At 34.6% G+C, this 25,601-nt stretch overlaps 1 protein-coding gene and 1 long non-coding RNA gene across 2 annotated transcripts in view; one reads left to right on the forward strand and one right to left on the reverse strand.

Moving 5' to 3' along the window:
* The window catches only part of LOC141461445 (uncharacterized), a 244,966-nt gene that overhangs the window by 27,135 nt on the left and 192,230 nt on the right, over positions 1–25,601 (forward strand). The window lies entirely within an intron of this gene.
* LOC141461221 (uncharacterized) lies at positions 3,721–23,945 on the reverse strand. Its single transcript, XR_012462687.1, has 3 exons — positions 23,802–23,945; positions 14,363–14,554; positions 3,721–5,719 (listed from the first exon to the last, which is right to left on the reverse strand). It is a non-coding gene; the product is annotated as an uncharacterized lncRNA (long non-coding RNA).

Consider the following 25,601-nt stretch of genomic DNA (forward strand, 5'->3'; position numbering starts at 1 on the left):
CACTATTCACTATTTAATCATTAAAGTAAATGCCTTTTAAATTTTGATTTGCCAACCCTTTTAAAAGTCTCAAGTCAAAATATTGAATACATCGAGAGAATACTCAAACATTCGAGCAAAGTTAAACGATCATGAAATTGTCCCTTCAGGAAATAAGAGTAACTTGGAAGATGGCTAAATCCACCGTCTACTCCAAGATTATAAAGTCACAAATACCGCGGTAGTACCCTGTGTATTATCTATTATATATTATAGTTATTATAGTAAATACTAATACAAAAAAAATGGCTGGTCAAAAGAGAGTGGTGTGCCATAAACAGAGACAGTTAAAAGAAGAAGAAGAAAAAAAAAAAAAAGCAGAGACGGACCAACCATTACGCCTACTAAAACTGAAGAACATGCAAGTAGCCGGCGGGTTGCCATCTAAGGTATATCGCCACTGATGATGGCCACAATAACAATATATATAATTCCGTTAGTTACTACCCACCATTTCAATACCATTTACGCAAAACTACTTTATTTGCCTTTCCAACGCAACCTCCGCAAACTCTTTCTTACAGGATTTTCTATAATTTCTAACTTTCCATAACGGTAATCTCTACAGAAATTTGTTTTCTTTCTATTGGAAGATAATAAAAACAAAACGAAATGTGGGATTGATTTATTTATTTATTGTATTTAACAGTTAAATAGAATGGGACTGCTATAGGAGCTTATCCTTAATTTTTGCAGAAAGCATGCAACTTATTTTCATACTTGGCACACCAAATTCTACATTTCATTCCGGTGCAGACTGTTATGGATTTTCAGAGATCTACTACAGCAAATCAGATATATGCAGTATCATCACTAGGTTCAGAACGAAAAAGTTGTTAAGTGAATAACTGATATTTAGCACGCTAGATGGCAAGTTAAGTAGCAAAGGTAATAATCATGCATTCATTTCTGCTAGAGTTCACCATTGTATTCGGCTAAAGATTAAAAAGGGCAAAAAATCTATTAGTGTGTTTCGTTCTGTCTAGCAACGGCTCCTTTGCTAGTAAGTTTAAAAAGCTTGACTCTTCAAGATAATAACCACTTGTGACAGTGATGGGGGCAGAAACTGGGAACAGATATTCTTCACGTGATATTAGGTTAGAAATACAACTCCTATAGTTAAGACAGTAAATTACTGAGGACTGTAATGTATCAATTATCTGCCCAGGTTTTTAAGGCAAAGTATTCTCTTAGGGCATTACAAGCATTGATAGAGGAAAATGCAAGTGAATGATTATATTTTGAAGTTGTTTTGTTTTTGAATGTTAAGTTACCAATTAGCTATAATTTTATGGTTATCTTAAAAGTTTTGATAATTTTACTTAATTTTTTGGTTGTTTTCGAGTATTTTGTTCATTTTTTTTTAAATTTTTTCAGTACGGATGAGTAGAAAACCTTGGGTTTTTCTCTGATTATCTACTTGCATTACCGCATTATTGATTTAATTTTATTTATTGAATTATTATTTTAATTTATTCGTTTAATTGCAATATGTGTCGAGCATTAAATCTGTCCGATAGTTATTAGGGTTGATCGTCAAAAAAACCCACGAAAAAGCTTAATAAAAATTCTTAACTTTTCTTTAGAATATAGTACATATCCTCTTTGTAAGGGTAAGTGTTTTGCAACAACACAGATCATTAAGATTTCGAGTAAAGTTTTTCAGCTTATTAGATGTGACTTAGCCCTATAAAAATAGTGGTAATAAACAAACAAAAATTATTCCGACTGGTACCCCAAAAAGTGTTCGAATAAGAGAGTGCTAGGTAATGAATATGTCCAACACCTGGTAACCACCCAGGCTCTCCAAGCAAACCCTAGAAAGGAGCCGATAGTATTTAGCTTTATGAAGTGCTTCCACCCAGATTTCTGACCAGTAGGATCATCTGTTGGGTAGCAAACATCAGCAAGCAGTACTTGCTGAATTTAAGCGCACCGATAACGGCCATAAGTATGCTAAACAACTAATGCCATAATAGGCAGCATTATCTGGATCCCAGAAGTTAGCATACTGTCGATTATGACACTGCGTTATTATTATTTAGGTTCGTCCGTATGATCTCTTCTCCGGAATCCTTAACAAGATAGAAACTGCCGGTAGAAATCTAATTATTAACATTTTTGGCATTAAATGAAAAGCGTGAGAAATAATAATAAATAAAAAGCATGAGAAATAATAATAAACGGAAAGCATGAAAAATAATAATAAATAAAAAGCGTGAGAAATAATAATAAATGAAAAGCATGAAAAAATAATAATAAATAAAAAGCATGAGAAATAATAATAAACGGAAAGCATGAAAAATAATAATAAATAAAAAGCATGAGAAATAATAATAAATGAAGAAAAAGATATCTGATTAGTTGAAGGAAATAAAGTACATTTTGAAAAAGCTTAAAAAAAAAAAGTCCAAGAAAGAAAAAATAAAATAAAACGATAACTTCCAGCATTACCATTTTATTTTCATAAATTTTTAAGAACAAAACTAAAAATTATATTAACCAATTGAAGTTAACATAAAATAATTTTCTAAATGTATAGCCCGAAGGTAGGACCATATTCCTCACCTACATACTGAAGGTGTTACCAATCATTCTTAAAGAATCTGATACCAAGTCCATAATGAGAGGAAGGGAGGTGAAAAAAGGAAAGGTTAAAGGTCAGACTGGACCTGATTATTCAATAATTTGATATTCAAACGCGTGCATAGCAAACATGACAGATATACAAACGAGAGAGAAATGGATGAGTGAATCGAGTAGGAGAATGGTCATGTAATATATATGGTAGCTGAGAAGAGAAATAGGCAAGGCGAAGTTTGCAAACATATTATCCCAACACTTTACAAGAAACAAAGTATTAAAAAAAAAAATAACTCTGTATAATAGCTGTGTGTGGAGTGTTTAGACAGGTAGATTTACTTCCATACGGTGGGTGTGATACTGGGCTCTTCTGTCCTGTCCATCATGCCCATTCTTATCGAACCCACAAGCTCACAAATACCTCTTTTTTTTTCTTCTCACTATTACTTGTGTTTGTGTTTTATTTTCTTCAAGTTTAAACCAGTCTTTCACTTTGGTTTCTTAGCTGCAAATTAACTGTTAACACCATACGCTAGAATCAAATTTGTATTGAATTATACCCACCTATTGGGCTTGTCAAACATTGGCTCTTCTAACAATATGTTCATATTTACTATCCTATTTATCATAATGTTTCAACTATTATGCTAATCAGTTCTAATAATATTCATAGAAGTTTTCAACGGTAATCCCCGAGAGATGCTGAGTATTCCATGTAGCAAGACGAAATTTGGCCAGATATTCCAGCTACAACGTCATCTACGAGGGTCGTTTGAAAAGTTCGTGCAAAGTCAGAGAGATAGCACTACTGGCGCGTATCGAGGTTATGTTTAGTTAGTAGCAACTCTTGGAAGAACAACAAAAAGAATTTGTTAATGAACACTTTCCCACAAATTTCAATTTTAAAATGACGTATTCCAAATAATTAAAATTATAAGAATTAGCTAGCAGTAGCGTACAATATTTCATTCTTTTCACCATCCAGTCATTTAAAAAAAATTACATAATAAATAACTTTTATTGGAAGTGCAAATTTTGACACCATCTACAACAGTGCTTCCCAACCTTTTTCTGGTCGTGGCACATTAGTCAGATACCAAACAGTGGACGGCACCCTGGAACTGAAATGCTCCCATTTCATTTTAAAATGACGTATTATGCTCAACTAGTGCTGTAATAACAACACTATTACAATCCTAAAAAAATACAAGTTTTCGTGGCAGGCTGTAACATTAATAACAAACCCAATCATTCACCCGTCTATACCGTTCTATATCAATACAAGTAACTACATTAATTCAGTAGCAATGAATCTTATGACAAAGAAATTCTTAATTTTAATGCCCATTATTGATGTCAAGAAGTGCCTATAATTCATGTAAAATTGTAAATCCGTAACTAAAAGAAAGTGATTGAAGCCCCTCTATCTAAATGAGATTAATGTTACAAAAACTAAACAGTCAATAAAGAAGAACGAAAGCTGTGGACATATTTTACTAATTCTCTATCTTGAATCCTCTTGAAGCAAGTTAACTCCAGTCTTCCAGTGGTCAAGCTAGATAATGACAAAACTGCATTGCTTTAATTTTTATATTTGACTAGTCTATTTTTGTGTTAATATTTGTGTTACGTTGTTAATTTTATTTATCAGAGCAATTGGAAATTAGGGATAGTACTTAATGTGTGTTAAAGAAATATAGTTTTGTTATTAACTGGGAAAGCTAACTTTTAATGATATATTTTAATAAATTGCGTGACATTTGTACTAATGCAAAAGGTAAGTACAGAAACTGGAATCAGTGAACGAGTTGTTGGAATCGATTCCAACCCTGGAACTGATTCAAATCCAACGACTCCAAAGGTGGACTCGTTCTGCCCATCACTATTGCAAATTGTTATGGAGCGCCACCGCCAAGCAGAACTGATGAAGTGAGGTTTGTTTTGTGTAGAAACCAATGGTATTTCCGCATCATTTTAGGTTTTATTTCATTACTAGGAATATGAGGTTATAATATTCTAACTTATAATTAATTTAATGCAACGCCATTATAATTTTATTATTTTTTGCCACGGCACAGTCAGATTGGGAAGCATTGAACTACAAGATAACTGATTGAATCACACCGGAAGATTCAAACAGCTTAGGTTTTTCTTTCTTTCTCTTCGTGAGAAATGGTTTACATTCACTTATTAAATATGCAACTCAGACAAAGAAATGTGGATACAGATGGCATAGAAGCTAAGAACCAGATCTTAGTTTGTATAAAGAGCTTTAAACCGCTTCTGTTCCTACTGTCATTCTAATGAGGAGAAGCTTTAACTGGACGAGCAGAGAGTTCTAGTGGATGTTGTTCATCTTCTTCGTCACTTCTGTCTCAGTAGTTAGTAAGATTTGTAGGGTCTGTTATTGTCACGACAAGTAGCCTGAACGTCAGTACATTTATAGTTATACTTTTATATAAACATACATACATTCACTTTTAATGTACTCCAGAAGAATTAGTACAATATTTCACCAAAGAGGCTAAGGTATGACTTAACTGAAGTAAGAAATAAAAAAAACAAACTTATTTTTCTTATTATGTTAATAAGTTAAAGAAATGACGTCACATGACAGCAGTCACATGTTAGGGGTCGGGTTTGCAGCCATAAACAATGTTATAGCTACTCACCTTTCAACTCAACAACTCTCTTATAGCTCTTCTATTCTGAGAGCACCATAGGTTTGATTGATGACCCTGTAAACTGATGACAGCTGTACACCACGACTCAACCACCAAACTATAGGCAAATCACCCTAACACCTAGCCCCCAACAGCATCTTAGTGGTACACATAGAAGACTAAAATAAATGTATAATTAATGTCTCCTTAGCTACAATACTGAAGTTTATGCTAACATTATTCCAACTTTATACACATACAATTACTGTTTAATGATGATAATATAATTCTGATAATAATAAATAATGAATAATCATAAATAATAACTGTTTGACAGCACACTTCTTCAAATGACAAGCCCTGAACGCTGGTTACTTCTCTGGAATGTATCTGGCTTCTGATGTACTGAAGAGGTGATTTTCCCCGCTGAATGACTGAAATGAAAAAAATATTTTTTGATAAAGAAACCTTAAAAGCAAATGGCTTACAGAAGAAATTAATGTAAGCAGAGAATTAAAACAAATATAGAATTAGCTTGTCACTGTAGTTTTCCATATAAGAAGTCCAACAAAGAAGAAGTATTTTAGATTATGAAAGCAGAATGAGAAAAAAAGTTGAGAATGCGAAATAAGAATTCAGAAACTGAATATATATATATATATATTTTTTTTTTGTTCACTTTATTTGTATATTTACAACTGCAACATTTGTTGCATCAAGTAAATTTGATCTTATTCGTTCAGTTCACTTGTAAAGTCATGGTTAGAGCAATCACCCACTGGTGAAACTCTTTCACAATGATTTAATCACAATAGATCTCTAGGCCACTTCCGCTTCAGTCGACGAGGAGAATTGTCTGGAAGGTGAGGAGAGGAGAGTTGTTGGACAAGAGGATTAGGATGGAGAGCTAGGAGGCTGTGAAATTTACGGTAGCGAGACTTTATTATGTCAGTGACGAAAGGGATGTGAAGGTCAGTGTGTATTGTAAGGTTAGAAATGTAGTATGGAGCATTCAGGATATTCCTTAGGATTTTAGATTGTAATGTCTGTAGGCGTTTGGAGTTGGAGGGTTTCGTTGAGCCCCACACTTCTGCTCCGTATGTCCATATGGGTCTTAACAGTGACTTGTAAATTATATTTATATTTATATATATATTTAATATATACTGATGGACAAAATTAGCGCACCACTCAGTTTTTGTTTAGTTAAAATTAAATAAATTATTTTCCGCTTTTGTTTTGGACGTACATCACTTGTCTAAAGCTATTTAGGGAGACAAGAGGTCATTCAAGAAGAGATGTACAGCAGAGAGAGAGACGATAGGTACATCCGGCACCTGGCTTTGCGAAACAGGAGAACAACGGGAAATGAGATAAAAAGTCTCATAAGGCAAGTCCGAAATGTTTCCATCTCCAGTAGGACTGTTAAAAGAAGACTTAATGAAAGTAACCTTAGAGTCAGACATCCTGCTCGTGGCCCTCTCCTTACCACAGTTCACAAAATGACCAGGCTTCAGTTTGCACGTTAACATGTGAATTGGACTTTAGACAACTAGAAGAGAGTTCTCTTTACAGATGAGGTGTGAATAGGCCTAAATTCTTCAGATGGCCGTAGTTACAAATGGCTTATTTTTTCAGCCAACAATATTTTGAAACTCTAAAATTTGCACAAATTGGAAATAATAAAAAAAATAAGGGTGTTGCGTTAATTTTCCCCTTCAGTGTATTTAAAATATATTTAAAATTATAAAAACACATGTTAGACGGAGTTTTGGTGTGGTTCACATTGTAAGGTGATAAAGACAAAAGATATTTATTGCTACAACCGCAGAGTAAGCGACACAAAGGATAAAAAGGACACACTTTATAAAAATCATCCAATCAACAGAAGGTTGGTGAGTCTTCAGTCCAGAGGCCAAATAATAACAACAATTAAGAGCCCAAAAATAATCTAAACTGAATATAATTTTTTTTGGTGGGCTACTCAAGTGTAGCATCTCAAATCTTTATTGTACTTTGATGATGTAGATACGAACATGCAATTAATTTTATTGTGCAAAGAAGAGGAATATTACATATCATAATTCTTATCCAGATTATAACTGCTATACCCAGATTCGATATTTGTAAGATAGTTTTTAAAAAAAATGTAAATCAGCAGGGTAATAATTGTTTGACATTTTTAACACTAGATTGTTGAGTTACTGAGAGTAACTCCATAGGCATTTTGGTATGTACATAAGAAGTAAAATGTAAATAAATTATGAATTTCCATATTTTGTTACACATAAATTGAAAAATAATAATAACTGAATAATAATTTACGAGTATGCATTACCCAACCCTAATGTTTGAACAAGTAATAAAAGAGTAAAGAAATTTATAATCCCAAATAAATAGAGAGTGTGATATTTCATGTAAGAGAGAGAATAGATGAGTGTATAAAGAAGTGTGCTCCAGATATATTCAAGCTACAATGGTGTTCATTACGTTAAAGTGTTAGAGTATAGGGAATAGCAGGACAAGTCCTTAATGTTCTACAATAGGTCAACAAATCAACCAGATGCGACGCTGTGTACCACCAACAATGTCTTCTATATCAGTGTTATATGGCCGCTCATATGTGTCATTATCGTGGATGGCCGAGAAAGGCGACAAAAGGAAGGTAGAATATAGTAACGAAGAGAGGAAAAATAAAATGATCAAATGAAGCCAATGCTCTAGATTGCTCGTGATACCAACACATAGATTTGGATAATTTATAACATTTAGAACGATGTGGGTGGCGCGATATACCGACATCTACAGCTGATTACTTTCAAATATACATAAAACAAAGGTAGGGAAATAAGAATTATATTTTGGAGCTCTTAGCTCCAACAGGAGAATACATCTAGTTGGCGGCGACTTGATCAAACTTTTTTTACGAGGTTATGTCCAATACTGAAAGTTTTCTTTCTGTGAAGAAGAACTGGCAGTGGACTAAAAAACATAGTTTTTCCTTAATTTAGACCAGTGGTTCCCAACTTGTGGTCCGTAAGAACTAAAATATGGTTCCGCGAAACACTCAACATTTTAAAAATAATAATAATATTTATCTGACACGTGGCCGTGTGTGCGGCGACGGCGCGGTGAATGGGACGTAGAAAGAGAGTAAAGCGCTTAAAAACAATTCCAGGAGTCGACTAAAAAGCAAATGATGATGTGCGTGTCGTTTTGAGCAATCTCATCAATCCCAGGATTAACCATCTTGTTAAGAAAATGCAAGCTCAAAAAGCGCATTAATATAACTGAAAACATAATCACAATGTTAATTATAGTTTATTTTTAAAATCTAAAAGTAGTTTACTGTGATATTGAACCTTGTGGTCCCTGCTAACAACAAAAATATTAAAAAGGTCCCTGGTCATAAAAAGGTTGGGAACCACTGATTTAGACAGACTAAATAGTAATGTCATAACGTCACACCCATCAAGAGTAACATACACTTTCCTCAACTGCCTCAAATATCTGTGTCGTTCAATGCGATTAATCGATTAACATCACTTTTTGAAATAAACTTAAGTGTCAAAGCACTTGGTTCACGCGTAGATTTTTATATTTGTAATAAATTTCCCAAATAACAAAGATCATTAAACATCATTAAACGACAAAAAAATTTTGGCCGTTAAATATTAAATAATCTAAACCAAATTTAAAATATAATCCAGAATAGATTGAAAATATAAATAATTCCTTACCTAGTTCTTGCTAGATAGTTAATAATACATTTATCAAGAGCAGATTTCTCTTGGAACTTTTTCCACAAAGAAAGCAAGTAATCGAAAATGGTTATCAAATTGTAGACGCCACGGTAGCCGAGCGGTTAGAGGCGAGACCTGCGAAGCTAATATGTATTGTGATACTGGGTTCGATTCCCGGTCTTAGGCCTTGGATTTTATTTAATGGTTAATAAAAAGAAATTTATAGTTAAGTATGTTTGCTAGTCGCCCCCGTCCACGAAACCTAATTGGTAGTTGGACGTTAAGCCCCGCCTGCAAAAATAGGCGATTACTTTACTTTACTTACTTACTAATTGAGTAAGTCCTATTGGAAAGGAAAGTGAGTTACAGTGAGTTTCTCTGCCTGATTCCCTTTATATATTTTTGAGCTATGATTCATATCTTTTAAAGGGATTATAAGTTAGAGTAATGAACCGTATTAATCATTGAATTTGCCATTTTCAAAATTTGAATTGTAAAAGAAAGATAATGTTTTTTAATTTTTTATGCAGTCTAATTACGAGGGCCGTTTGAAAAGTCCGTGCAAAGTCAGAGAGATAGCACCACTGGCGCGTATCGAGGTTATGTTTAGTTAGTAGCATCTCTTGGAAGAACACACACCAAGTTTCAGCCAGATCGGTCTATTTCTTTGTGTTTGGCATTCGTTTGAATCGAGGAACAAGTGACGCTGAACGTTCTGGACGCCCTGTTGAGGTTACTACTCCAGAAATCATTGATAAAACATGGATACATCACTACACTCCTAAGACCAAAGAACAATCTAAACAATGGGTTACCAAGCGGGAATCTGCGCCAAAAAAGGCGAAGACCGTTCCTTCGGCCGGAAAGATTATGGCGACTGTCTTTTGGGATTTGCAAGGAATAATCCTCATCGACTATCTGGAAAAGGGTAAAACTATTACAGGTGCATATTATTCATCGTTATTGGACCGTTTGAAAACCGAGCTGCAAGAAAAACGCCCACGATTGGCCCACAAAAAAGTCCTTTTCCATCACGACAACGCACCAGCTCACACCTCAGCAGTTGTGGTCGCAAAATTAATGGAAATAGGGTTCCAACTCGTTTCACATCCCCACTATTCTCCCTCGGACTACTATTTGTTCCCCAATATGAAGAAATGGCTGGCGGGAAAAAGATTTTATTCAAACGAGGAGGTGATTGCAGAAAGGAATAGCTATTTTTCAGACTTGGACAAATCCTATTATTCGGAAGGGATCAACAAACTAGAGCAGCGTTGGACGAAGTGTATAAGCCTAAAAGGAGACTATGTTGAAAAATAAAAAAGGTTTACCCCAAAAAATTAAGTAGTTTTTATTTTTGCACGGACTTTTCAAACGACCCTCGTATAACGAGAACTATTACTTTCTGACAAGGAAACTTTATATTTCAGTTTTATTTATATTATATTCTGTTTAAGAATTTGGAACTTTCTGTTCAGTTTCAATCTTTCATGTTTCTGTTTTTTGAAATTGTAATGTTTACTGTATTCACACCAACCCTTTGTATAAATTCAATCTTAAAATAAATAAATAAATTATTACATTTCCAAATTCGTAATTTCATTCACAAAGTTGTTTCGAGTAGGCGAAGCACAGAAACAAGTGCTGAGAATCCCTCTTAGTCAATTCATCCAGACAAGTCCATCCAGCAGAGTTTCATCAACAATCCCTCCATTAAGTTTAAGCTCCAAATCAAATAAGCATTTATAGAAAGAATCTATCCCCCAATACTTTGAGTGAACGCTGGTTATTTAAATTTTTATTTTAAAATCGTTACGGATAAATTTCAATACCAAGTTTGATACTTTTCTAAGAAAATTTATTATAACGGTGTTTATCACACCCTGTATAATGTATTGTTCCACAATAAAGTACGTTTCTCTTTGTATGTGCTGTAAATACTCACTTAGCACGTGTGAGGTGGGCACAATAGATCTTGAGGTCGCTGTATGCTGTTATAACTTCCTCATCTGTACCTCATAAATTTGAAAATGTATTCCTTGTAAAAAAAAAAAACTTCATACTTTGCAAAATTTGAGTTCATTATTTATGCGATCAGACATCTGAAATAGTAAAATCTTTCTGTCTCTCATTATTAATGAATGTAAGTGTGCGAATAATACGTTGAAATCTTGCTCTTACATTTTGACGCCAACGCAATATTTTTTGAGTTGAAAACAAAAATATTGTTCTACCTACATTTTCTTGAAGGTCGTATTTACGACAATGATTTATGTTAACTTAAGCTATATATGAAGGGGATCTCTAGATGATCGGTGAAAAAGAGACCAGAATGTGTTTCTTGGAGTAAACGTTTTAAGAGACCAAAAACAACGCTTTCTTTTGTGAAAAAAAAAAGTTGAAAAGAACTAGGTAGGCATTTAATTCAGAGAGGGAAGAACTAAGTACTTGTAATGCTAACACCATGGAGCCTATACCATTCATCATGGATGAACCATTCATAATTCAATAAACGCTTCTTTCCGCCTACTCATCTGTACACTTTACACTTTCTCATTCTACCACCAATCTTTCCTCCTTCTCTCAAGAATGGTCCCCCAGTTCCACACACTTTGTCCGTGCCGACCGTCATCGTCGCTGTAAGAATGTGCGCCTCTTTACACACGATTTATCAAAATCGCCCATCGTTAATCTAAAAGGTCAAAGTGTTTTTCCATCTTCTTCGTCCTCTTCTTGTTCTTCTTTCAAGAACTCCGCCCTAGGATGCCGCCGGCTAAAAAAGAGGTCTCGGTTCTATCTGTTACACTATATGAGCGCTTTATATGTTTGACGTGTGCCGTTCATTAAATTAAACAAAAATAAAATCTTCAAACTGTAAGAGAACAATGCTTGATGTTGGAAAACGAACAAACGCAAAGAGTATAATTCAACTATTCTGGATAAATAGCCAAGTTCTATTTTACTAGCTCTAGAGCACTGCTTTTTAATTTAAACCAGTTACCAAAATGCTTCATCACTTATTTCAATGTTCAAATTCAATTGTATAATTCTTTTAAAGTGTGGGTAAATCTTCAAGATCCTAGTTTCCCTGCTGGTATCCTAGCTGTTAAAAGAAACAATATTAGTATTTACTGAACAGCTATAGTGCCCTGATTCCCAGCGGGTTTCCTAGCTATCAGTAGAAAGAATACTAGTATTTACTGTACAGCTCTAGTGCCCTGATTCCCCGCTAGTATCCTAACTGTTAAAAGAAATAATATTAGTGTTTACGATGGTTATGGTTTTTTTCGACCGTTGTTATCATTAGTAAAAATCATTAGTATTTTGTACGACTATAGTGCCCTGATTCCCTGCGGGTATCCTGGCTATCAATAGAAAACATACTAGTATTTACTGTACAGCTACAGTGCCCTGATTCCCTGCGGGTATCCTAGCTATCGATAGAAAGAATACTAGTATTTACTGTACAGCTAGAGTACCTGATTCCCTGCGGGTATCCTGGCTATCAGTAGAAAACATACTAGTATTTACTGTACAGCTACAGTGCCCTGATTCCCTGCGGGTATCCTAGCTATCGATAGAAAGAATACTAGTATTTACTGTACAGCTAGAGTACCTGATTCCCTGCGGGTATCCTAGCTATCGATAGAAAGAATACTAGTATTTACTGTACAGCTAGAGTACCTGATTCCCTGCGGGTATCCTAGCTATCAATAGAAACAATATTAGTATTTACTGAACAGCTATAGTGCCCTGATTCCCAGCGGGTTTCCTAGCTATCAGTAGAAAGAATACTAGTATTTACTGAACAGCTATAGTGCCCTGATTCCCAGCGGGTTTCCTAGCTATCAGTAGAAAGAATACTAGTATTTACTGAACAGCTATAGTGCCCTGATTCCCAGCGGGTTTCCTAGCTATCAGTAGAAAGAATACTAGTATTTACTGTACAGCTCTAGTGCCCTGATTCCCCGCTAGTGTCCTAACTGTTAAAAGAAATAATATTAGTATTTACGATGGTTATGGTTTTTTTCGACCGTTGTTATCATTAGTAAAAATCATTAGTATTTTGTACAGCTACAGTGCCCTGATTCCCTGCGGGTATCCTGGCTATCAATAGAAAACATACTAGTATTTACTGTACAGCTACAGTGCCCTGATTCCCTGCGGGTATCCTAGCTATCGGTAGAAACAATACTAGTATTTACTGGGTAGCTAGAGTGCCTTCAGATTCTTTGATCAGCGAAAAGCTAGGTTCCGTCCACATACAAGTACCTAATAAGTTACAAGTAATAATTAATAAGTTTTCAGCAATCAGTAAGTTTAAGCTTAGGCTAACGTAACAAACTGTTGCTAAAATAGCGCAGCAAATCATCTCTTGTCCTGAGATTTTCCAATAACTTATTCATTGTTACTAAATGGCATTTCTTGTTGTGGCATCACCCATCATACCAATCAGCCATCTTACTTAACTTCAGATGACGAATATCACTCTATTATTTTTGTCTTTCAAGATTTTTCTTTCAGAACTTATTAACAACTTCTAATCCCATTTCCTAATATCTCAGACACTGTAACTCCCTCCGTACAGACCACGATGATCTCTCGGCTGTCTGAACCTTTCTCCTTCACCATTGCAGTCGTATAATTTCCACCGAGCCAAACAATAGATCAACTCTGATGACTAAATTGACTTACTAGCTTTTATATGGACATATGGACTTCCAAAAGAAATAACCTCAATCAAAATACAAACTCTACAACATTTTTTGGAAAAAATGTTTTGAAAAAAAAATTGATTTAAGGCACTTCATGGCTTTGGGAGGCGGCTGGACATTCCTCTAAGGTGCTACTTCAACGCAATTTACTGTTTTACCATGAATTAATAATGTTTAAAATTATAAATAATTTATTAATACCTTAAATTCCAGATTTTAATCCTTCCTCATTTTAAAGTTCATAAAAATAAAAAGGGATTAGATAAAACATTTTGAAGTCTTAAGGGACTTCAATTTAAATAGTAATAAAAAACGAAAACTCAATTTCGAGAAGATAACAAGTAATTCAGGGAAAAGAGGACTTAAATTCTACGTTCAAAGAATTGTAAAAGATGGTAAAGTCGGATAAAAGAGATCAAGGTAAGAAGATAGTGTGGTGTATGGAACACGAGAATGCCGTCTGTCCAGAGCAAGGAAACAAATAGGTGTCGATCTACGGCCTACCAAAGAAAGGCGTGTGCAGAGCACATTGTTCAGTTTTCTGGATTATCGCCACAAATGTAACACAGTATTACACATGCGCACAATATGTAAATGTAAGTATGTAACAGTAAATCACCTTTGTCGTTGTTGTATATCACAATGTTGGTTGTTCGCCAGTTTTTTGCCAAACAGTTTCAACTACCAACTGGTATGATCAGATTAAAAGACCTGTGGCATGGCTCTTCTATTCTTAGACAACTACTTACTGCTGTACTGCTGCCTATCTGTGCCAGTTATTCAATCTTAACTCGGACGGACGCATTGCGAACTGAAATAAAAAAAAAAGTTAAAAATGTTTTGTATTTTCTCTTTTCACTCTCCGTTCACGCCGACCTAAGTAAACACAATGCTAACACTATCGTAACAATGTGCCTGCTTATATATATATAATCTGACAACAATTCTGAAACAAATATTCCCTCCTGCAGAGAGTAATACAACAATAATTTGTCTAGATATCTGTTAGCCAACTATACACTTGCAAACAGATTTATTGCAACCAAAACTACTTTAAAAATAAACTTTTTCTGTAAGCATTTGAAACTGTTATCTTTTTTTTAGGGTGGAAAATAGCGTTATTCTATCTGAGTGAACTGAGGCCACAATAACTTTTTGTATTTATATCAGTAAAACTTCCCCTAAACCATACGAGGGTCGTTTGAAAAGTCCGTGCAAAGTCAGAGAGATAGCACTAGTGGCGCGTATCGAGCTTATGTTTAGTTAGTAGCATCTCTTGGAAGAACACACACCAAGTTTCAGCCAGATCGGTCTATTTCTTTGTGTTTGGCATTCGTTTGAATCGAGGAAGTCGAGTGATTTTCAAAAAATGGACGAAAAAGAATTTCGTGTGTTGATTAAACACTACTTTATGAAAGGCAAAACGCCTCAGGAGACTAAAGAGAAGCTTGATAAACATTATGGTGACTCTGCACCTTCGATTAGAACAGTTTATAAGTGGTTTCAAAATTTTCGGAGTGGCCATATGGGCACAAGTGACGCTGAACGTTCTGGACGCCCTGTTGAGGTTACTACTCCAGAAATCATTGATAAAATCCATGATATGGTGATGGATGACAGAAGAGTGAAGGTGCGTGAGATTGCTAGTGCTGTGGGCATCTCGAATGAAAGGGTACATAATATTTTGCATCAACATTTGGACATGACAAAGCTATCCGCAAGATGGGCTTCCGCGATTGCTCACGCTTGACCAAAAACGAAATCGTGTGAAGTGTTGCAAGGACGGTTTGCAGCTGTTCCAGAAGAATGCGCAGGACTTTAAGCGTCGTTTCGTCACTGTGGATGAAACATGGATACATCACTACACTCCTGAGACCAAAGAACAATCTAAACAATGGGTTACCAAGGGGGAATCTGCGCCAAAAAAGGCGAAGACTGTTCCTTCGGCCGGAAAGATTATGGCGACTGTCTTTTGGGATTCGCAAGGAATAATCCTCATCGACTATCTGGAAAAGGGTAAAACTATTACAGGTGCATATTATTCATCGTTATTGGACTGTTTGAAAACCGAGCTGCAAGAAACACGCCCACGATTGGCCCACAAAAAAGTCCTTTTCCATCACGGCAACGCACCAGCTCACACCTCAGCAGTTGTGGTCGCAAAATTAATGGAAATAGGGTTCCAACTCGTTTCACATCCCCCCTATTCTCCAGACTTGGCTCCCTCGGAGTACTATTTGTTCCCCAATATGAAGAAATGGCTGGCGGGAAAAAGATTTTATTCAAACGAGGAGGTGATTGAAGAAACGAATGGCTATTTTTCAGACTTGGACAAATCCTATTATTCGGAAGGGATCAACAAACTAGAGCAGCGTTGGACGAAGTGTATAAGCCTAAAAGGAGACTATGTTGAAAAATAAAAAAGGTTTACCCCAAAAAATTAAGTAGTTTTTATTTTTGCACGGACTTTTCAAACGACCCTCGTATGCCGGACTTATCTGTTTCTTGGACATAAAATACAGGTCATAAGAACATGCTGGGAGATCTCAAAAGGAAAGTAATCCCTTGTAAAATTTTAATTTAGTAGGTAAAATATAAATAACATTTTTCATTATCCTGACTGAAATGAAAACAAAATTGTTTTCGGAAATAAAGTGTGAATTTTAAGTCAAATTTTCGTAGAAATTAATTTTAACGTGAAGCAAGAAAGAAGGACTTTCTATATTAGAGTACCTGTTAAATTTTCATTTTCAATTAAAGCTGTGCTTTCTGTCATTTTCCAAACAGAACAGTTAGAACTACAACTAGATTTCATTTTCCACCTGTCTGTCACTCTTAAATGTCACATGTAAATAAAAATTGCTTATTAAATTGGCAAGAACGCCGTAACATGCTTGATTTTCTGTCTAGACCAGTGTTTCCCAACCTTTATTGTGTCATGCCCCACCTTAGCCTTTATAAAATTTTTATGCCCCCCTATGTAACATATATAATTTTTAACATTAAAAAATTGATTCGTTCACTTAAGAAACATAAATGATAGGTTCTAGGAAGAAATCACTCTGAAATTGTTAACAAAACACAGTAAGTAAAATTTCAAAACTGAAATGAAAAACTGAAATTCAAATTCCAAATAATTTTAATACAGATTTTTCTATATTAATTTATTATTTTAATTTAGTGAGATCCTTGCGCTTGATGCTTGCTGCACAGAGATTTTATATAAGGTTCCAATTTGGTTAGCTGCAGTCTCAAGTCTCCACGTTGTGTTATATCCAGCCGATTTCTTTTTTTTACCAGTAAATCATTTACAGCACTAAATCCACATTCAGCTAAAAATGAAGATGGAAACGGTAGCAATAGTTTTCTTGCACATTTGGTTGAATTTAGGTATTTGATTTCTGTTTCCTCACAAAGCCATGCCATCGCTCCTTTTATATTAAATAAAGTTTTAACTGACTCATCATTTTGCAATTCTGCGAGTTCTTCTTGATACTGCATATTTGATATGCAGCGATGGGCCAATTAAGTGCCAACAACTGCGCTGTTTAGCGAGTTTTTAAAACGTCCGGGGTTCCCCGCGGCAGACTGCACGCTCCGCGGTGAACCCCGGACGAAGTTTACTTGACGACGCCAATCACCCAGTTGATATTTTGGTCTCTTCAAACGGAATTATACCTAATAATTATTTATCGCAATTATTTAAGAATTTGCTTTTTTTGTTAAATTTGGCACCGATTTAAATGGCCCGGAGCGAAAGGGTTAAAGTCGTGTCGAGTCCATTTTCGAATTGCCCCCCTTAACTATCAAATTGCCCCCCTGGGGGGCGTGGGCCCCACGTTGGGAAACACCGGTCTAGACAGATAACTGAGCATTTAATAAGGTTTTCACTTAGAATTCAATGTACATATTAATAAAATAGGATTATTAGCTCAATTGCGACTGGCCAGTAAGAAAATCATCAAGATGTGAATTAATAATGATATCTTTAAATTTAATAGTGAAGAACTTTGTAATTTATGTGATCGGAATCTGAAAAATGATATTCTTAACTTTATAGTGGAGAACCCGGTATTCTCAATTTTTAGAACTGATTACATCAGTAAATATTTATATACGAACCGTACCAAAATCGAAAATATTGAGCAGTTACTTATAATAGAAGATGATCAAAATAAACGATATATATTTTTTCGTACAAAGATCACTTTCTGATCCTGAACTGATCTGAATTCCTGAACACCCAAGCTTCGTTCAATCATAGAGTAGTATTTGTTTAACAATACAGCATTTGTCTTTTGAAATGGTACTTTATAACAGTTGATATAATATTTGATCGATTATTATATAAATACTTTTAATACGATTATAACTAGTATGAAAGTAAAATTAGTCCCTTTTTCAGGTAGGCCATGTGGACATGTACAAAATGAATTTATAGTTAAACAAACCTAAATCAATGTTACCAACAAAGTTTATATTGTGAATAATTTTAGTAAGAAGGGTTTAGGGAGGATGAATCTCCTAGGAATTGTGCTGTAATTAAATCATTCGATGCGATGAGACAAATTTAATTCAGACCTATTTTAAGGTTACGCCACATTCTGTTCAAAAAATGCTTGACAGTAATCAACTTCATCAACAAAAATCCAGTGCTTTATCTTCCATTATGATTTCGTGTAACCATTACAGTGGCGTTCGCCAGAAATAGTTTAAAACTATTTATCCCAGTTTATTTCTTATAAAGTTAAAAAGGGAGTTTTTCTTCTATTTAGTTTAAATCAGGCATATGTATACGTTATTTAAATGTTTTAGTTTTTGATTCGAACCAGAAGAAAAGTACAAATTAATGAATAAAGAACCCGAAAAAAGTTTAATAATGATAGAATGAACACTAATATTAAGAGTTAAAGTTAATAGTAATTGAGAAATTTTGAATAGGACGGTTGAATTGAACTAGACTTGGAAATAAGAGTTCATCCTGTAAAGATTCTGATGGAAACGTCTGAGAAGAAAAAGATTTTGACCCATTTGTGTCTCAAGACTATAAATTTCTTCCATACGTAAAATTTGTGCTGGAACCGTTTGTACGGTTTGAAAGACTGAAGATGGACTGAAGAAAAATCCAAAAGTTCTAAGATATGAAGTGGAAATGGTGGAAATGAATACAAATAAAATATGGAGATTAACTAAAGGTATTTCAACTTCTGTGTAAAAGACAGTCCAATTACGAAACTTCAGCAGCTTTTGCCAGAATATAATAGGAGGAAGAGTGCATATTTGTAATTATGTGCAGATGAATAGAGAGAGGAAAGAAAGCAGAATGTCCTGCAATGTAAAAGAAAACTATTTCGGGAACAAAAACTTGCATTAACGGAAAAAATTGTAACTGTTGAAGATAATAATGCATTCATTCAAAATTACTTAATCAATGGATATTATTTTACATTAATTACTTTATCTGTAAAAACAATTCTCACTTATTCAAAACAATAGTCTGTTATAATAAGCCAAGATTGGGTTATTATATGGCTGAGGATCTCAAATTGTCTTGTCAAATATACATGTAAGATAGACAATTCAACCTATCTTAGGTGGGAAAGTGGCAAGTGAAGCCCAAATTGATTATGGGCACCTCCTATTATATAAGTGGGCCGTGGACAGATTGTATGATGAACATTCAGGGATTCTGGTCTCTACAAACCTTACTATAAACCATAGCAACCAACAACTTAGCTTTACAGAGGGTACACCATTAAATTGCCCTCAGGGTAACCTAGTCAACAATCTAAACTGAAAGGCCCGAGCATGTGGCTGTGGGAAGAGACGGTGCTATATGGGTTTACACAGCTTGAAGGTAGTTTGTAATTGAATCAACCTATAGGGGACTTTGATATTAATTTCAACTGTCACTCCTTGTCCAGCTGAGTGCAGAGTAACATGTATATGATCATGGAGGCTGAGGGCTGTTTTAGGTGTGATAGAGAATGGGTATATATTTTGAGAAAACTGATGTGTTAACTCAAGAGAAGAGAAAGAAAAAAAAACAATTTTTTCCTGAGGTGTAAATCACTTTTATAATGAGAAGATACCAAACGTCTTCTTTTTGCCGCAACTCCGTGCAGGAATTAATAATGTTCAACCAGACAGCTTCAACTTAAAAACAATAAACGGTTTTTAACTTATTCATCTCTCTCGCCCGTTCTTTCTGTCCTTACTGAGAAAACTTATTGCTTTTTTCATTATTAGGTACACCACTAGGTGTTTATAATTCTAATAGATTGATAAAAGTTATGTTTCTCCGAATCATCAGAGGCTTTTTAATGACAAGTAACATTCCAGTCTGTAAGAAAATACACTAATTACATCGTTGAAACTAATCTATCGTAACAAGCATGTTTCTTCAATTTCTATCCAGGAATATTTTTAGAAATTTTTGAGACAAATTGTTCAACAAATAAGGCAAGACATAAAAAGATATTCATAAATTTTAATAAGGTGATAGAGGTATCAAAATGATACGAAGAAATAAAAATAATGTAGCAAGAGATTGCCTACAAGGACAAAACTAGAACAATATAAGAAGATAGGAAGAAGTTGTGATATAGAATAAAGAGGCAAAACGTGCCAGAATGTACAATGATGTCATAATACTCTGGTACAGAAATGTAACGTGTAAATTGTTGGTGATGTCATGTTGTGATGTTATAAAAAAAAACATCTTCACTAATTTAAAGGTGGAGTGTGAAGGGACCAGTAACGGACCAATAAGCATAAAAATGCGCGGTATCCAATTGGCTGACCAGAAACCGTTGCTTTATACGCGTAAGTAGCATAAATCTTCTGGGACTGGTAATCCACGAACAAAACAAAAAGTGCTCTGAGGGGAGTCACCACTCAGTAATGAATGGCTAAATAATTGTGTACATACTGACTCCCTTCCCCGAAACAAACATATACATACGAAACATAGCTCTCTTTCGCCCTCTCCGAATGTAAGAGAAAAGTAAAACAGAAAACTCAACAGACAGTGGAGTAGGACCTTGGGCAATGTCAAAATGCCCGCAGTTGTTCCCTCCCACCAAAGAGGAAACTGTATTTCTAGGTCAACTGGCGGCAGGCATACGGGATCGATATGGTCGGAAATTTTGTGAATGGAACTCAGTAGATGCCCTTGTTCACATTTCTCCTCCAAATGGTTGGCGGCCATCATTGTTTTCTGGGCTCATTCATAAAATGAAACAAACGCTAAACAAAATGGGTGCCCCCACGCAATATAAAACCCGGCAGAATGATGAATGAGAGCGCAATTGAATGAAAAATGATGTGATAAACATAAGAATTTCCAAAGTTTAAATAATCAAGAATACAAAAGGCCCTTTCAAAAAATATATCTCCGTTACTTTCCAAAATGGAGACCAAAAAAGCAATTCTTTTCATAGATAATAGAATGGTATTGTTTAATTAATACATTCTGCTAATTTCAAAAAGTGAAAGAGTCAACTTAAACACAAAGTATAAATTATATAGATCACAAAAAAGTATTAATCTCAAGCAAAACACTCTTATGACTTTCAAAAGTTATTAAAACTGTCCGGTAGGACAGTTGTATAAGGGTTGACCATCAAAAACTGCACGAAAAAGCGTAACGTTAAAAAACACCCAACTTTGACAATTTTTTTCTCTTTTTCTATAAAAGATAAAATTCCCATATTTTTTTTAAATTATAGGGCAAACCCTCCTTTATAACTGTAATTTTTTTGCAATCACCCAGATCTAATAGGTTTCGAGAAAAAAGTTGCCGAAAATGAGCAAAAACGGCTTTTTCAAAAAATGTTCTTGTTCTTGTTCTTCTTCTTGTTGTTGTTGTTGTTGTTGTTGTTCTTGTTACCTTTTTTGTAAACAACGTAGCGCCTAAACGCGTGAACCAATTTTCATGAATGAGGTGTCATTCGATTCGGAATTTTATGTAGATGTGCCTTTTGGGGGTCTCGGCCCTGTACATGGAATGGGAGAGGAGTTAGCCCCCTTTATGTAAGGCCCCCTCCAAAATTATTATTACTAATTACTCTGTAAATCTTGGCCCGATTTTGATAAAATTTGGTAGGATGATAGGGTTTAGGGCTCCCCTACCTACCAATAAAGCGACGATCTGCTCTTACACTTGTTAAGGGGAAGTATAACAATCGTTTCAAATTATCGACACGTGAACCGATTTTCATGAATGAAGTGTCATTCGAATCAAAATTTTGTACAGATTTGTACTTTAAAAGTCTCGACGCTATGCCTCATAAAGAGGGGAGTTCGCCCCACCCAAATAAGGCCCTTTTTAAAACTATTATTACCAATATTTCTACAAAGCTTAGTCCAATTTTGATAAAATTTAGCACGAAGAAGTGATTAAAGCTCCTCTACGTGGAGGAGTACATTACATCATGCTCTTACACCTACTAAGAGGAAGTACTGCAATCGTTAAAATTATCAATGAGTGAACCGATTTACATCAATGAATTGTCGTTCGATTCAAAATCTTTGCCTTTTAGGGAGAAGTACTGTAATCGCAGTTTATTTTTCTTGCTCCTCTTAAAAGGAAGTACTGAAATCGCAGTTTAATTTTGCTATTTACGTACAAATACCTTCCTATTTTATTCAAAACGCTTTCTCAAAAAAATGGTTATTGAGGATGGTTTGGGGACCGCAACTATAACCATTCTTTAAAAAGATCTCTCCAGTGGTAGTTACGGTTCCGACTTAACACCTTATCAGGTTATAATGATAGAATAGCTTATTCCAAATTTTAAAAAAATCTGTAAAGCAGACGTAACTTTGCTAATAGACAAAAAGGAAAATCTATCCAAAAGGTACAAAAATCTCCTTAACAAAAACTTACAGTTTAAAAAGTTAAGTATAAGGGTTGATTAAACGCCAAAAGGTACACAAATCAGCAAGTACCCAACATTTCATTAATACTTCATTGATATTATTTAAGTAATTTTACCGCATTAATTTTCATTAATATTTTTTAAGAATTTATTAGATGTCACATACCCTTATGCTGGCCAGTTCATTCATAATAGTTATAATTGTGATAAAATGTATATTATATCTTCGTATAAATAGGTACTTTATTTTAACTCTATTCCAAATTATTCTTCTGATTTCTCTTTAATGTGCCCTTTATTCTGAAGTTGTCACATATACATGCATGTTAAATTAGAAAAAGACAAATTTAGAGTCGGCTACTGTTTAAATTTGAATCACGGAGGATTTAAAACAATATTTCAGTCTTGAATTCGTCTTACCGAAATATTCGTGAGGACAAATAACACACAGTTAATAACAAGTAGATTATTCAACATTATTTATTCATTTCTCAATTGTAATTTAATTTAGTCCCCCTAATTTTACTTATGGTAAAATAATGGAATAATTAGCTGTCCTAAAAATATGCATATCTTATTTATTTTATATTACATATACACAACATTGTGGGAAGAACACCTAGATGGAGAATGTAATTGAAGAAAACTATATTATTTACGATAAAGCCAGATTGACTACTACATAAAATAACAATTACTTTAATCGAAGAATGAACTTAAACCGACGATTTTTATTTAAAAATAAAAATAAATAAATAAAATCATTGATGTAAGTTGGTGTAAGCAATTTTTAAAAAAGTTTATGAATTTTTTAGCCTCATATTTTTTTATTTTTTATAACGTTTTCTTTTTCACCTGTAATCAATAGTTTGATTATTATAGATAAATAGATATTACAGTCAATCTAAGTTAAATGGTGTGCTACTTGAACAAATATTTTGTAGATGAAAATGGCCAGCTTAAGGGTATGTGACATCTAATAAATTCTTAAAAAATATTAATGAAAATTAATGCGGTAAAATTACTTAAATAATATCAATGAAGTATTAATGAAATGTTGGGTACTTGCTGATTTGTGTACCTTTTGGCGTTTAATCAACCCTTATACTTAACTTTTTAAACTGTAAGTTTTTGTTAAGGATATTATTAGGTTTTCATTAATCTAAGAATATTTACCAAATGTTTGTTCGCTTGTCACAGATGTTAAATGGTCCTTTTGCGAGAAGCTAACATTAGGCCCTCAAAAATATCTATACTTTTAAGAACAAAGTAGGTTAAAAACAGAAATGATTCAACAATTTTATAATCGCGATACCAATGTATCGATTTTCTTCGGATTGTGATTGTTAGCTTTAAATTTAATCGAGGTACTATTAATATCGGATATAACTAACAGCTCGTTAATTAAAAAAAAAATCTCCGTTTATTTTTTTATATAGCAAGACCTTTTCTATTGTGACTACGCACCCCCTAAAAAATCAATTAGATCGAAGTCGGTGAATTGGTTAGGAGCCTGGAAGGTAATATGCATTTATTGGATTCTGTATATAAATTGCAAAAAAAAAAAGAAAAGTCAAATACTTGTTAAGCTAAATCCTTTGTGGTTATAAAACAATGATAAAAGGATCGAGTGTTGGTGTGCAGTGGTTAAGAAGCGTGGATTTGTACGCAGGAGTTCCCCAATTCGAATCCTTCAGCGAAGAAGTGGATGCTAAGAACTTTTCGAACTAACTAATAGTATGATTTTTCACTTTCTCTTCCTCCACTAATATGTGAAGTATTGTAATCGTGCGGATTTTCAAGTTTTCATCTGAAATTTTCGATTTGAAGTTCCCTGAGTTAAGGAAAACAAGGTGGTTTTTACAAAATGGTGTTTCTCTGTCAGAGTGTTTGAATGTATATGTCCACCGTTAGCAAAAATAAATAAAAATCGTAAAATTGGAAATAAACTCAGATATCAGTAGAAGGTGACGCAAAAAATTGTCCAATATCAGTGTTCCAAAAGTATCGCTTTACTGAATCATTTTTTTACACCAAGATTTTGTCAAAAGCAGCTGTCTCTAAAATTTGCGTACTAATTTTACATACATATGTAGATTGATAACCTTTTTTTTTTGGTCTTTTAGGAAATATGTTTTTTTTTCTTCCTCGAAAGGGAACTAGTTCATAGCGAAAACCCCCAACCTGGAGGACCAGACACCTCTGTCAGGATCCCCGTCCTTTAGCGAAGTCGCCTTCCCCACAGCTCACGGACCCCCCGAACTATCCGTAAGAATAGGGACAGCATAGAATAGAATAGGATAAAAGAATTTAGTTTACAAGAGAATTCCTCAATTTAAAGTATACGAGGGTCGTTTGAAAAGTCCGTGCAAAAATAAAAACTACTTAATTTTTTGGGGTAAACCTTTTTTATTTTTCAACATAGTCTCCTTTTAGGCTTATACACTTCGTCCAACGCTGCTCTAGTTTGTTGATCCCTTCCGAATAATAGGATTTGTCCAAGTCTGAAAAATAGCCATTCGTTTCTGCAATCACCTCCTCGTTTGAATAAAATCTTTTTCCCGCCAGCCATTTCTTCATATTGGGGAACAAAGATGGAGAATAGGGGGGATGTGAAACGAGTTGGAACCCTATTTCCATTAATTTTGCGACCACAACTGCTGAGGTGTGAGCTGGTGCGTTGTCGTGATGGAAAAGGACTTTTTTGTGGGCCAATCGTGGGCGTTTTTCTTGCAGCCCGGTTTTCAAACGGTCCAATAACGATGAATAATATGCACTTGTAATAGTTTTACCCTTTTCCAGATAGTCGATGAGGATTATTCCTTGCGAATCCCAAAAGACAGTCGCCATAATCTTTCCGGCCGAAGGAACGGTCTTCGCCTTTTTTGGCGCAGATTCCCCCTTGGTAACCCATTGTTTAGATTGTTCTTTGGTCTCAGGAGTGTAGTGATGTATCCATGTTTCATCCACAGTGAC

The sequence above is a fragment of the Rhodnius prolixus genome, unplaced genomic scaffold, assembly GCF_049639745.1.
Source record: "Rhodnius prolixus isolate KJV_2025 unplaced genomic scaffold, Rpr scaffold_6, whole genome shotgun sequence".
Classification (NCBI taxonomy): Eukaryota; Metazoa; Arthropoda; class Insecta; order Hemiptera; family Reduviidae; genus Rhodnius; species Rhodnius prolixus.